Raw genomic sequence first — 14,919 nt, forward strand, 5'->3', positions numbered from 1 at the left:
CCCTTTCCCCCTTGCGGGCTCCTGTGTTAATTTTTTTTTTTTTTTTTTTTTTTTTTTTTTGCTATAGGGTGCATGCGCTCTCCAGAAAGACAAAGAGAGACAGAGAGACAGAAAGCAAGAAATCACTCCCCAGGGGGGGTTGCCATGCTGCAATCCCTTCTCCTCCATTCTCCTCTCGGGATCTTGGGCATGCACGCACATGAGCCCGGCGTGAGTTTAAGCCAGCAGGTCTGGGACTCGAACTATGGCCAACTACATGGGAGTTCAGTGACATAGCCATTATGTTAACTGCTGGTCCCAAGTCTTTACATGTATCTTCTCTTTTAGTACTTACTATAAGGTCAGGAGATAAGCACTGTTATTATTCTGTCTTACCAGTAATGAAACTGAGACCCATGTAAACTAAGTATTATAATTTGCTGAAGACATACACTTAAAAAAAAAATTGCCAGGCACGTATGCTCACTGGAGAGAGAGAAAAATAGTGAGAAAGTTCCCCCTGTGGGGAATGGTCACACGTCAATCCCTTCTCCTCCATTTCTTCCTCCTTTCAGGACTGTGGGCATCCATGCACAGGCAGGTTGCATATTTTTCAAGCCAGTAGGTTCAAGACTTGAACTGTGCAGTCGGCCATGTGGGATACACTTCATATAACCACAAGACCATGGGGGCTGGCTCTGATACACTCTTAAAAATGGAACCATCATTCTATGCCAGGCAGTACGACTTCAGAGTCAGTGCTCATAGCTATTCCCTCTGGGGAATAGCAGTGCAATAGGGAGTAGTGGGTAGTGTGGCAAACCGAGCACTACTGCAGGAGCAGGGTGGGATAAAGAGGCAATGAGCTACTCAGCTGCAGGTGATGGCTGCGTAGAGGCAATTCCAGTCTTCTGATTTTTCTGAGGAATCTAAAAGTTCAGATGTTACACAAAGTCTTCTAATGTGTTTAAGACCATTGGCGAATTCATACTCCCTTACTCTGTGCGAGTCAGACAAAATAGGTCCCTGCATCAGATTTAGTTTTCCGGATACCAGTTTTAAGGTCTGCTTAGCTGTTTGGAATGCAATTCTTCGAGTCCCATCCCTTCATAAAAATGTAGTACTTTGTCAGAAAGGACTCACGTTGTGGTCTCTAACTTGCAGGGTAGGTAAGAATAGCAACAAAGAATGATCCACTGTGATCAACATAATTGTCATGAATCACCTGGAGCAATTGGTTCTAATATAACTAGCCATTTAGGGTATTTTGATGGGATATTTGGGCACAGAGGTTGATGCTGGCTTATGAACCCATACGTTTTTAGTAATACTGGGTTGTCTGAAAAGTCATGATGTATTTTTGCATAGAAAAACCAAAAACACGTCATGAATTTTCTCAAGCTGGGCATGTGTGCGTGCATGCCCAAAGTCCCAAGGGGAGAATGGAGGAGAAGGGATTGCAGTGTGGCCACCCCCCACCCACCCTGGAGATGATTTCTCACTTTCCTTTGTCTCTCTGTCTTTCTTGTCTCCAGTGAGCGTGTGCGCTCTCTAACGAAAACAGCAACAACAAAATTGCATTCTGATTGAAAAAAGTAATCCATAATGTTTGTTTTAGAAAACATGAAAACGTTAAAAAAGGTTAAGACCATAATAATCATTCATAATCAACCTGCTCAGAGATAATATCAACATTTGGGATTATTCCTTCCAGTCTTTTTCTCCCAGAATAGTTTTCACAGGTATGTCTCCTTTCAATGGAATTGAGGTTTCTAAAGAATTTGATGACAGTATAAATCTAGGCTTAAATTGAAGAAGTTCTCTTCTGCCCAGTTCACAGACATTTAAAGTAACTGTCATGTAACAGATTAATATAGTACATGCATTTTTTTATTATTTATTTTAGACTTTTTGTCATAGGGTGTATATTCACCAGAGAGAGACAGTGAGACAGTGAGAGGGAAAGTGAGAAATCACCCCCCCAGGGGGGACGACCACACTGCAGTCCCTTCTCCTCCATTCTTTTCCTGGGATCTTGGGCACGCACGCACATGACCCAGCATGATTTTTTCTTTTTTGCTATAAAGCACATGCCCTTGCTGGAGAGATGGAGAGAAACAGAGAGAGGGAAAGTGGGAAATAACTCTGGTAGAATGGCCATGCTTCAACCCCTTTCTCCTCCATTCTCCTCCTGGGATTTTTTTTCCTTTTTTTTTTGGAGAGGTTTTTGCTATAGGGCGCGTGCGCTTGCCAGACAGACAGAGAGAGACATAGAGACAGAAAGCAAGAAATCACCCCCCAGGGGGGATGGTCATGCCACAATCCCTTCTCCTCCATTCTCCTCTCGGGATCTTGGGTACACATGCACACGCGCCCGGCGTGAGTTTTAAGCCACCGGTTCCGGGACTCGAACTGTGGTCGACTATGTGGGAGTCCAGTGACATAGCCATTACCCTAACTGCTGTTTCCCTCCTCCTGGGATTTTGGGCATGCATGCGCAAGCACCTGGCATGAGTTTCGAACCACCAAGTTTGAGACTTGAACCACAATCGGCTATGTGGAAATCCAGCATCCTAGCCACCATGCCACCTGCTCTTCCCCCAGGATGATTTTTCAAGCTGCTAGGTCCAGGACTCAAAAGAGCAGTCAGCCGTGTAAGAATCAGCACCTTAACCACCACACCACCTGCTGGCCTAGTACATTTTAAAATTGCTTGACATGACATTTTTTCCTGTCTCCTGTGTTTCTAGTTTTTTTCACATTAAGTTTTTCATATATATTTTTAAATTAGAATAAATTTTGGGAGATTCTTCAATAATCTCACAGCAGTAAGTTTTGCTTATGGTCCTCTAAAACCAAAGTAATTTTAAAAGACTGGGAATCCTTCCAATGGAATATATTGAAAAGTTTGAATAGTTTGAGGGAAGTATTTTTTTGTTTGTTTCCCAGTACATAATCTTATTCTGCAGGAAGTAAGGCATTTTGCGGAGCTGTTTGGTTTTCTCGGGGCACTTGAATATTTGCCAATACTGATGATGCAAAACTAATCTACTAAGCAAGACCTTAGCAGCCTAAGGTTCCATACTGCCCTGCCCTGCAGAAAATACTCTTCTCCCGCTCTCTCTCTTTTTTTTTTTTTAGGTATTTGCCATAGGGTATGTGTGCTCATCAGACAGAGACAAAGAGAGAGGGAAAGTGAGAAATCACCTCCTGGCGGGGATGGCCAGGCTACAATCCCTTCTCCTCGGGATTTTGGGCTTGAACTCACATGTGCCTGATGTGATTTTCAAACTGCCGGATCCAGGATTCGAACTGAATAGTCAGCTATGTGGGATCTACATCTTAACCTTTTCACCATCTGGTGGCCTGAAAATACTGTTTTTGTTACTAAGCCCTCCCCTTCGTTCCCCTTTCCAGCGGCATCCTAAGTTTTGATCAGGAGCACACACAGCCCTGCTCAGTGCAAGCCCGTCTCTGTTTGACTGTTATCAGTCCAGTGGCGGGTGTGATAGAAACAGTGGCCCAACCAGGTGGAAAGGGAGATTCTTTTAATGTTTAGAGAGAGGTTTCTCTCCTGCTGCACTCAAAGGCGAGCAAGTAACCCAGACTGCGACTAAATTGCAATCAAAATGAACTTGCCCTGGGGCTCACCCCCAGGCTGATGATTGAGGGAGCTGGATCTCACATGGCCAGCCCTGTACTTTGAGCATCAGGCCTGGCAGCTGCAGAAACACCACGGGTGCATATGCATGCATGTGTGTGTGCCGCAAATCCTGAAAGGAAGAAGAAATGGAGAAGGGACTGCGCTGTGACCACACCCCGTTGGGGGGTGCTTCCATACCACCTCCCCTCCCCCACCCGTGTCTCCCTGGTAAGTGCAGGTGCTGCCCTCTGACAAAGGCCTAACTTACTGATAGAGACCACTGACAGCAATGATCATAATCCTTGGATACTTGCATCTGGGCGCAAGACAGATAGCTTGGGAAGTGTCTCCTGCATTGGGCCCATGTCAGCCGGCGTAGTAAAGTCTGGTCTGGGCTGAAAGAGGGTTGGGTACCAATAAAGCCTGAAGGCAGGCCAGGTGGATAAGGTTCATAGCTCTCAGTCAGTACCTACCATGCCCTCCTCGAGAGCTTGACGAACTTTCTCTACGCGTATGGTTTATCTTCACGGCTGAACCGTAAGTGATCTAGAGAGCAGGGGCTTGGTCTTATACTTTCTGTAAATCCATCTTCTACAAATAGCAGCTGGAAAAATATTTGATATTCAAGTAAGTGATGAGTAGGAAGGTCCAGTTTACCTCAATATCTAAAGATAACTATTAATTATTGTGTGAGATAATGGCGACCCCCCAATCAGGTCCCAACCAATCAAGATGTCTCTCTTTTTTTTTTTTTTCGCTTTTACATTCAATATTATATTGATATAACTCACTTAAAAATATATTGTCCCTTGGACCAGCAGTTAGCGTAATGGCTATGTCACTGGACTCCCATGTAGTTGACCATGGTTTGAGTCCCAGACCCAGCGGCTTAAACTGACGCCAAGAGTGTGTGCGTGTGTGCCCAAGATCCCGAGAGGAGAATGGAGGAGAAGGGATTGCGGCATGACCATCCCCCCTGGGGCGTGATTTCTCGCTTTCTGTCTCTCTGTCTCTTTCTGTCTTTCTGGCGAGTGCACGTGCCCTATAACAAAAACCTTTCAAAAAAAATATATATATATATGTATTTATATATAGTTCCTCAAATTTGTAAGAAAATATGCATAAACAAAATCTGATTTTACATGCTCCAAGGGTTGTGACTTAAAACTGAATCTCGTTACCAGCAGATGGCATAATTGCTACATCATTGGACTCCCACATAGTCGACTGTGTTTCGAGTCCTGGACCTGGAGGCTTAAAACTCACATCAGGTGTATATGTGTGCATACCCAAGATTCTGCCCAAGAGAAGAACAGAAAAGGGATTGTGATGTGGCCATCTCCCCTGGGGGGTGATTTCTTGCTTTCTGTCTCTCTGTCTTTCTCTGTCTCTCTGGTGAGCACACATGCCCTATAGCAAGATATCCCTCTAAAAACAAATAAAAAAACCATGTCTCACTATTTCTTTTTTCATTGACACACTACTACCATCAGTAACTATGTAATATTTGTGTGACACAAATAACCATTGTATAATTAATGATCCTCAAATTCAAAAGTCTAGGTCACATGTTTCCTAAAGCAAGCTTCAACTGTGCTTGGATTAACACCAAAATGACTTTCTTTTTTTCTGGGTCATAAACTTAAATCCTAACTTATTCTCTCTTTTTATTTTTATTATTGGATGAGGGTGAATGCAGTTATTAAAGGGGAAAGGAGACAGGATTATAAAAGACAAAAGCATAATCCTAGAATATTGGAAACATGGAGGCCCAAGAGCTTGAAATCATAATGTGAGGAGGAGAAAGACTGTCCTTGGGAGAAAAGAGGTCACTTCCCCAGGAAACAGAGCAAAGCGAGTGGGCTGGGGGACTGGGGCAGGGAAGCAAGGAGAAAACAGAAACTAAACAAGCTCTCAAACCTGTAGAGGGTTGAAATAAGGGAAAAATAGTTGAAAAGCTGTTTGAGAGTCAGGCTGAGTCAGAGCTGACTGTTCACTACTAGACATGAAGGGGAATCCTGAATTTTGTTTCTTTCTTAAACAGGAAATACCTTTACCTAGAAAACCATAAGGGACACTGGTCCCATGGAGGTAGAGAGCTCCACCTGCAATTGTCTCTGTCCGAAACAAATACAGAGCTCCCATGAAGTTCTCCATGTATGAGCTGCCTCTTGGGGCCAGCCCATGACATGTGGCTAACAAAACTAGACACTGAGGAATGGAAAGCAACACTCAGGGAGATTAGAGAACTGTTTATCACGCCAGCGGACATGAAGGAGTTAACACTCTGAATAGCCAGACCCTAGTGGGGATTGGACACAGTCTTTTAGGGGGGGAATTGGGGAAGGGGAAGGGGCAGTCTTGGACTCAGAACTCACCCTATGCAGCGTCAAAGGGAGGAGACAGAGAAGCAGGAAGACTAATCTATTCAAGATACTAATCTATTCAAGGTACTAATCTCTTCGAGGTTTTCAGGTTAACTTGTAGCTCCAGGGGGGACCAGTAAGTTTGCCAGAGGGCAGAAACCTTAGATAGCTATCAGCCTTGAGTTATTCATAAATTCAGGGACTCTCCATATCAATCCTACCTGGTTCTAGTCCCAGACCCTGGAAGCTTGAGAAACACACTGGGGGTGTGTGCATACGTGCCCAAAATCCCGAGAGGAAAGAGAAATAGAGGAGACGGGATTGTGTCATGGTCATCCCACCAGGGGTATTATCTCGCTTTTCCCCTCTCCCTAGCAAAGTACATGTTACTCTGGCAAAATTGAAATAAATAAATAAAAAGAGTTGGCTCTTCAACAAGTTGGACTTTGTTATCAAACTAAAAGGGCAGGTTTTTCTTTTTTCTTTTCTTTTTTTTTTTTTTTTTGCTTGTGTTTTGCTTCCTCATTTGTTTATTGCACATGTACATCGAAGAACTGGTCTGAAGCGCTAGGACAAGTCATTCCTAGCACCCAGCAGCCCAGTCCACTCACAAGGAAGCAGCTTTCCCAAGATGCCTTCTGTTTCCCTCTCGCAAAGTTGGCCCCACCGCCATCTTGCTGTCCAGGACAAATACGGGATTCAGGGAAAGGAGAGCTGTTACTAGTTATTTCTGTTTATTGTCCCTCTTCCTTCCCTGGAATGTGAGCAGGGGTGTGTGTGTGTTTTGATCACTACTACACCTATTCCCCACACCTAGCATAGCACCTGGCTTGTAGCAGGCACTCCGTAAATGGGTGTTGAATAAGTGAATGAAAGGTGGGGACCTACCATCCTGCCCTCTGGCAGGAGCATAAGGGTACAGGGGAGAAGGAGGAGGGGTACATCGAGCATCATGCCCAGTGCTTTATAAGATTCCTCCTTGTTGAGAACTGACCTACACCAACCTGGTCACTCAACCAGTCACTGGTTATTCTAATAAGATTACTCTCTGCTGGCCAGAGAGATGGGTAAAAGCCATAAACCCCCTCTCCTCTAATCTTCCCCAAATTGCCATCTAGTAAGGCGATATGTTACAATGAAAATATAACCTGGACTGACTTCTTAAAGTATAAACGTGTGTCATCAGGCAAGTACAAGCACAGTCACGGAGCTTGTTCTCCTAGGCTTGGAAAGGCCCGCTGCTTGTCCACAGGCCTTCTGACCACACCTCACTCACGGCACACGCCCCGGGAGGCTTTCCTTGATGTTCTGATCCCAGCCAGCATTCCAAATGTGTCATGGGAACAGAGCCTTCCAAGAATCAGGAAGTGAACTTGAGACTGAACAGCTTGGGGGAGAGCTGCAACTCTGAAGATCCCAGCTTCTTACCCTGTCTGTCAGGGGTAGCGAGGCTTGCCAAAACTTTCTATGACACATATCGAACAACTCTGCGGGCCCCAAAGGAAGAACATTGGGTCGCTCCCCATCCACCAATTAAAGAACCTTCTGGCATGTATTTTTGTAATATCAGCAAGTAGCATAGTGGTTGAGGTGCTGAACTCTCACATAGCTAACCTCAATTCAGGTCCCGGACCCGCAGCTTGAAATTCATGATGCTGGGCACGTGTATGTGCATGCCCCAAATTCTGAGAACAGAATGAAGCGATTGCAGTGTGGCCATACCCCTTGGAGGGGGATTTCTCACTTCTCTGTCTCTCCGGCAAGTGCATGTGCCCTATAGCAAAAACGTCTCTTAAAAAAAAGAAAAGCAATACTTAAACAGTTACTTCTGGAGTGTGGATTCCTGATTAGCTTCTTCTGATACTGAATAACTACCTCCCTTTTCTCACTCCCTCCCCTCATAGTAGTAAAAAGTAAAGTTTATTTCAAGGTGCTCAATCGCCACCTAGACTATTCAGTTCTCAGCCGTGCAGGAGAAACAGTAAGAAGTATGAGGCCCTTTCAAGTCCCCACAGCATGCTCGGCCTTGGTCGGGGCTGTACGCTCAGCTCATTCAACCTTTGTGAGGACTCCACTGCCCTTACCCTGACTTAACCGACGAGGAAGCTGAGTCCCACAGAAATAAAGAAAGACACAGGTCTGAGGTCATGGTGCTGCCGAGTGGTCAGGACCAAGATTCAAACCTGCTGTGGAGTTTAATCACCATCTTCTGCTGCAATTCCTCCTGATAATCAGAATTACTGAAGTAGTGTTCAGAGCCCCTGGTACTCCTTTAGCCTCTTTGACGCTTCGAAGGCAAGGCTTTAATGTTCAGGGAAGCAAATGCGTGAGCCGAGAGTCCCCATAGAAGTTGAAGGTGCCAAGTGACAGCAACCTGTGCCCAGGAGCCAATTCAGTAGTCCTAAGAACGTCCTCCAGGTTGTGTTACTTTTTTTCATTGCAAATGGAAATTTTATTTTTGAGCCTTGGAGGAAGAAATAGTGTTTTTACAATCCCTTTACCGTGTTATAAAATAGAAAAATATCGACTAAAACTTAAGGTTGGAGGCCAGCAGATGGCGGAGTGGTTACGTTGCAGTCTCTCACATGGCCGACCTTGGTTTGTGTCCTGCACCTGGTGGCTTGAAGATCACACTGGCATGTGTGCGTGTGTGCCCAAGATCTCAGGAGGATAATGGAAGAGAAGGGACTTCAGTGTGGCCATCCCCTCGAAGGGTGACTTCTCACTTTCCCTCTCACTGTCTGTCTCTGTCTCTCTCTCTCTGGTGAGTGCATGTGCCCTATGGGGGGGGGGAACTCTGAAAAAAGACAAAACCAAAAAATCTTGAGGTTGGCCAAACGCAGCTACTAAATGTTAATACTTGGTATAGTTAGAAAGTAACAACTCACTCATGGACTGCTTTCTACTATTAGGCTAAAATCAGCTACCAAGAAACGTCCCCAGGACTCAGGTGACTCCTTACTGTTGGAGAGAGATGAACGTGGGCTCTGGATTCACCAGGGTAGGCTGGAAACTCAGCTCCAGCCCTACGTGCCCATCTCGGTGCGAGCTACTTCACACCCAGCCCATGAGCCTCACTCTTCCTCCATGAAAAGGGAGTAATGGGAGGTGCTGCAGAGCCGGTAGCAGGTGCTAGAATGTCGGTCTTTCCAGGACAGTTCACATTTGCTCCAGGCTCCTGAGGACAAGCAGCCACTGCAATCACAAAACACAGCAGGATTTCCCAACTTCTCAAACTGCCCTCCCCAGAAAACCCCTAGAGCCTGGCTGATAGTGTACATATTTTAAAAACTCTGCTTAGGGTATACAGTTGCTCAACGTAGCTGCGTCGGAAGCTGGTTTATCCCTAGACAAACTCTTTGTAACTCTCTTTATGTCATCAGACAGAAGAAGCCAACGTCAAGCTGTCCTGTTTGGCTAGCCCTTCCCTCTCATGTGAAGATGTCATTTTATAGCTAAAGGGCTACAGCCAGCAGGTGATATGGTGGTTGAGGTGCTGGATTCCCACATGGCCTACGGCAGTTCAAGTCCTGGTGGCTTTCTTTCTCACTTTCCCCTCTCTCTCTGGTGAGTGCACGTGCTCTATAGCAAATTTTTAAAATAACAAATAATAATAGGTAAATTTAAAAATAATTATTTTTTTTTAAATAGCTAAAAGGTTGTTTGGTTTTTTGTTTTTGTTTTTTTTTTTTTTGAGAGGCTTTTGCTATAGGGCGCGTGCGCTCGCCAGAAAGAGAGAGAGACAGGAAGTGAGAAATCACCCCCCAGGGAGATGGCCATGCCACAATCCCTTCTCCATTCTCCTCTCGGGATCTTGGGCATGCACATACACGCGCCCGGCGTGAGTTTAAGCCACGGGGTCTGGAACTCGAACCGCGGTCAACTACATGGGAATTCAGTGACGTAGCCATTATGCCATCTGCTGGTCCCCAAGAAGCTATCTTGATGCCAGAGGGAGACTCTTGGCTTGGGAGGCAGAACTAGAACCCACGTGTCAATTTCCAGGAATAGGCGTGGATTCAATGGGATAGTAAGCAGTGATCTCCCTCCCTACTCAAGGGAGCTTAGTGATAACAGGCAAAATGGATAGGAGAGTTTTGCTTCAGGTGGATCATGGCACTAGATAATAAAGATGGTGTTAATAATAGTAATAATAATTATAAAATAATAAAAATGTCATGTGGAACATTGTGGTAAGTGTATCACACATTTGAGTTCATTTAGTTTTCACAAAATCTTTTCCATTTTATTGTATTATCTCTTTTACATATTACTAAACCAAATCTCAGAGAGGTTAAACAATTTACCAAATCCCAGCTGAAATAAACACGGGGGTTTGAAGCCTATGCTGTTATGTCACCTCCAAAAACAATGACTTTGAAGGTTATTTATAATAACAGGTCACATTTATCCTGTAAGATACTATACACCAATACAGAACCAGTCAACGTTATACTGTGTCAATATACGTTTATTTTATCATTTCAAATGTATAGTAGTTACTCCCTATAAAGTCACCTACGAGAAAAATGGGGCTATTTACAGAAGATTAAAAATTCAATATCTGAAATTATGAATGACAGATATCATCTCACATCAGGCTCAAAAATTCAAATGATGTTTTTGTTTTGGTTTGGTTCCCAATATTGTGAACGGTACCGTGTTTTCACTCTTCTCTTTAATATCTCCAGTTGGAGGAACTCAGAAGCCGGAGTGAAGATTAGCAAGACGTGTTGTTTGAAGTCTGAATCATTAACAGTATCTGACAGCCACATGCCGGCCTTATCATAGAACAGAAGTCAGACTGGAAGCCCCCGGAGCTCTCAAACTGCTAAGACCATCGAAGCGATGATATTATCGTCATGCGGCAGTTACTCACCAACGCGGTCTCTTTCTTAGGGGCAGTGGGCCATGTTGGGGAGGAACAGAAGCTTGGACAGGAAGTAGCTCAGCCCTACCACTTGACCTCAACTGACCCCGCGCAAAGTCCAGAACCTCTTTCAGCTTGTTTCCTCATTTGCAAGATGCAGATTGTTGTGAATTACTAGGTTCTCTTGAGTAGATAGAAGTTAGTATAGGTCTCTTCCATGGCACCCTGGGCATAGGAAGTACGTTACAACGACCACATTCGGCCATGTTTGCAAGCACGCATTAAACAGCCAGTCTACCTTATTTTATGCAAGTTCAGTGGCTGCCAACTCTCTGCCCTTCAGACACTTTGAAAGCGCCTCACATGAAAGTCTCACTTCAGGCAGGTGCAGCAATTGTCTGACCACAGGATTCCGCTGACCTAGTTGCTCAGGTGACATAATCCTCCATTAAATTCTAACTACGCCAGCAGTACTTATAATCTGAAGCATAGGTTACCACTTGAAGGGTGTAGTAGACTATTGGGGTAGCCAACGTTCCTGCTTCCTATACATTTAAGGATGGGAGTGCCTATTCAATATTTCTAGTCAACTCACTCCTTCTTGAACACTATTTATTTCTCTAGTGAAATGTCATTTCTATATGCATATTGCTAATTAGAAAACCTGATTCAGATCAGAAATGAAGACAGCGGAGTCTGTGCTGTGTATTGGAGTCTTTAAAATACTAACTAATGCCCTGGGTTATATATTTTCATTTAAGGAACTACATATGTTAACTACCCAGTCTGTAGGATAAAGAGTAAAACTAACACATACTCCACTGGAGTATGTTCAAGTGAATTGCAGATAATCCCAGAGGAATGTTTGTGAGAGTGAATCATCCTCACTACATATTGAATGCTTCCCACGGGCCAAGTCCTGTATTCAGTAGCTTATATGCATCTTCTCATTTAATCATCATAAAACACCAGGAGGAATGCAGTAGAGTTAAATGATTTATGATTAAATAATCAAATTAAGAGTCAACATTCAGTTAGTATTATTCTCATTGCATAATAAACATGCAGTACATGGCAACTTTTCTGATTTTGTAGGTCTGATGATTGTGTCAGGATTGCAGCCTCTAACCAGCAGCTGGGCCTTGTCTGACACTGAAGGAAACACCACATGGATAAGCCGCCATCAAACGCCCGTCCTTACAACTGAGACGAATCTGGGTGGGCCTGAATTTGATAAAGACTAGCACAGACCTTTCTAATCAATAACCTATTTCCATGAAGTTCAAATACATCCACAGAGATGGAAGATGTTTCATTTTAAGGTCTACCCAAGTAGAATTAATCTACAGAATTCGTTGGGTCAATGCTCTTCAGTGTGTTAAATTTGACTTAGTTCCTGTTTGAATGTATGTGTCATATTTTAAGGTCTCAAGGTTTTTTTTTTTTTAATGTTTGTAGATACTTGAAAAATGAAGTTTGACTCAAACATTTGTGGAGTCTCTATATTATTTTTTTAAATAAAATCCTGGTTTAATAACCAGTAGCCTAAATAATTACCTGGCACCCAGGGTTCGCTCCAGTGTTAAGATTCTATGGTTCTCGGTGCCAGCAGATGACATAGTGGTTACGTCACTGGACTCTCACATGGCCAACCATGGTTCAAGTCAGAGACCCAGCAGCTTAAAACTCACACTGGGTACATGTGTATGCATGCCCAAGGTCCCGGGAGGAGAATGGGGGAGAAGGGATCGTGGTGTGCCTATCCCCCTTGGGGGATGATTTCCCTTTCTCTCTCACTCTCTCTCTCTGGTGAATTCATGCACTCTAAGCAAAAGTCTCTTAACAACAACAACAACAACAAAAAGACTAAGCAAAAATCTGCAAAGCCCATACTTTCAACCAATGAACAATATCCAGCTACTTTTTATTTTGAATCCCAATCAATATAGAGACCACGACGAGTAAGATGAATCAGTTATCACATTTTTTTCCTCACTGAATAATAAGCCTAAGTATCTGTGGTTTACCAGTTGCTCCTCTCTCTCTTTAATGCTTTGGGGGTTCCTGGTGTTGAACATTAGAGCAATTTCATAGTTTCCTGCCCTATGCTCTTCAAGGAGTCATATGCTCTTTACTCACAAGACGAGCCCTGCGTCGTGATGGGAAGGACATGCTTCGCCATAGGGCTTCTAACTGCAGATCAGAAGCTTCCAGGGTGAGGGCTGGCCCTTTGAGTGGCCGCCTCATGTGCAGTCTTGTCTCTGTCCTTCTTCTGGAACTGGAAGTCATAATTCTTCCCTTCTTAAGTCAGAGTGGACCACTGGAGTAACAGGAATTAGTGAAGCTGAGAAAAATAACTTCCCTCAGGGGAGTGTAAAATGAAGAAAAATAATAAGAGTGTGCTGGGGGGAGGATAGCTTCATAAAAGCCTCAGAATGTACACTTTCCTGAAAGCAGACGCATGTGACAAAATTTGTAAAGGGTCTGGCTTTCTAGCTGGGTCTCTGGAGAGAATTAAAAGCTAAAAGGCATGGACATCATGACATTCTATGACTAGCTACAGAAGACAGAGACGGCACACTGCTAAAGGTAACTAATGCACCCCAAAAGAACGGCTAATTCAAAATCACAGATAACATTACCCAGATTAAAAGAGCAAGTGCCCTTCGTCAATTTTCAGAGGGAGGTTATAAAAATCGCTTAATTTCAAACAAAGCATACCTTTAGATGGGAAAACACACAAGCCCCGAAGCAAAGGAAGGTAATATAATTAATTTCTAGATCAAACTTAGAATGAAGGGAAATATTTTGCATTTGTGTGTCAAACTTGCAAACATTAACAAGCAATTAATGACTTTTAAATTTAACAAACTCATTACCAAACTAATAAAAGCAGTCATAGGCAAGATCTGCAGTTAGTCAACCTAAAGATAAAAAAGAGTGAATTAGCTAAATGAACTCCGATGATGAATTAAAAAACAAAAACTAAAAAGCTATTGCTCTCATTAATGGAGAAATTAAGAAAAGTGCTACCAACTCCTGTGACTGTCACCTCGGGCCATCTCTGCTCCTCCTGTCTTTGATGATCTGACTTGGATTACGAGGCACTGAGGCAGGACATGTCGCACAAGGCTCCGTCCCATGATGAGCATTTCCTTGGCACTAATGGAATATACTCTGTGGTTCATTAGTTCATTCATCCAGCCAATGATTACTAAATGCATATTGAGAGCAAAGCATCGATTTGCTTTGCTAGTTAGACGAAGATGAAAAGATATGACCTTTGCCCTTGGAGGAGTTAACAGTCCATTGAGGGGCACATACATAAAAATAATTGCAATATAGAATGCATATATACATAAAAATAATTACAATGCAGAGGACCTTTGAGAAAGGTGATGGGAGTGGGAGGGGAAGAGGCTGGGGGCAGGGAGGGGCATTGGGCAAGAAGCTCCTGTGAAGGTTGGCTTGAGCTGAGAGTTAAGGGCTGAGAAGAGGTTGGCCCTGAGGGCTAGGGGTGCTATGTACTCACTGAAGCCCACTTAGTCATGTACAGCTCTCTCTTTCTTTCTTTTCTTTTTTCTCTTTTTTAGAGAGAGATTTTTTTTCTAAAGAGGATGTATACTTACCGGCCAGACAGAGAGACAGGAAGTGAGAAATCACTCCCCAGGGGATAGCCATGCTGCAACCTCATCTCCTCCATTCTCCTCTTGGGATTTTGGACACACATACACACACACACACACACACACACACACACACACATGAGTCATAAGCCACTGAGCCTGGGATTCAAACCATGGTCGACTACGTGGGTGTCCAGGGACCTAATCATTACGCCATCTGCTGGTCCTGTTCACTTACAACTCTTAAGTACAATTCACTAAACCATCACTGCTAATGAAATTCGAGGCACGTGAGAGTTAGCGACTCCCCCTGCCTTACTGCCAGGCTGAAAGGGAGCCTCAGGATAAACAAACAAACAAAAACAAATCTGCCAAACATACAGCATAATCAAAAAAAGAAAAGAAAATTCATTAGCAATCGAGTATGAAACAGTT

General features: G+C 43.7%; 1 long non-coding RNA gene across 1 annotated transcript in view; it reads left to right on the plus strand.

Moving 5' to 3' along the window:
- Nucleotides 1-12,152, plus strand: part of LOC102489010 (uncharacterized) — a 17,449-nt gene extending 5,297 nt beyond the window's left edge. The window contains exons 2-3 of the long non-coding RNA XR_333864.1: nucleotides 10,680-11,290; nucleotides 11,954-12,152. This is a non-coding gene — a long non-coding RNA (uncharacterized LOC102489010). The remainder of the gene's footprint in view (nucleotides 1-10,679; nucleotides 11,291-11,953) is intronic.
- The last annotated feature ends 2,767 nt before the right edge of the window (nucleotides 12,153-14,919 follow it).

Source organism: Tupaia chinensis, unplaced genomic scaffold, assembly GCF_000334495.1.
Source record: "Tupaia chinensis unplaced genomic scaffold, TupChi_1.0 Scaffold000102_1, whole genome shotgun sequence".
In the NCBI taxonomy this organism is placed as follows: Eukaryota; Metazoa; Chordata; class Mammalia; order Scandentia; family Tupaiidae; genus Tupaia; species Tupaia belangeri.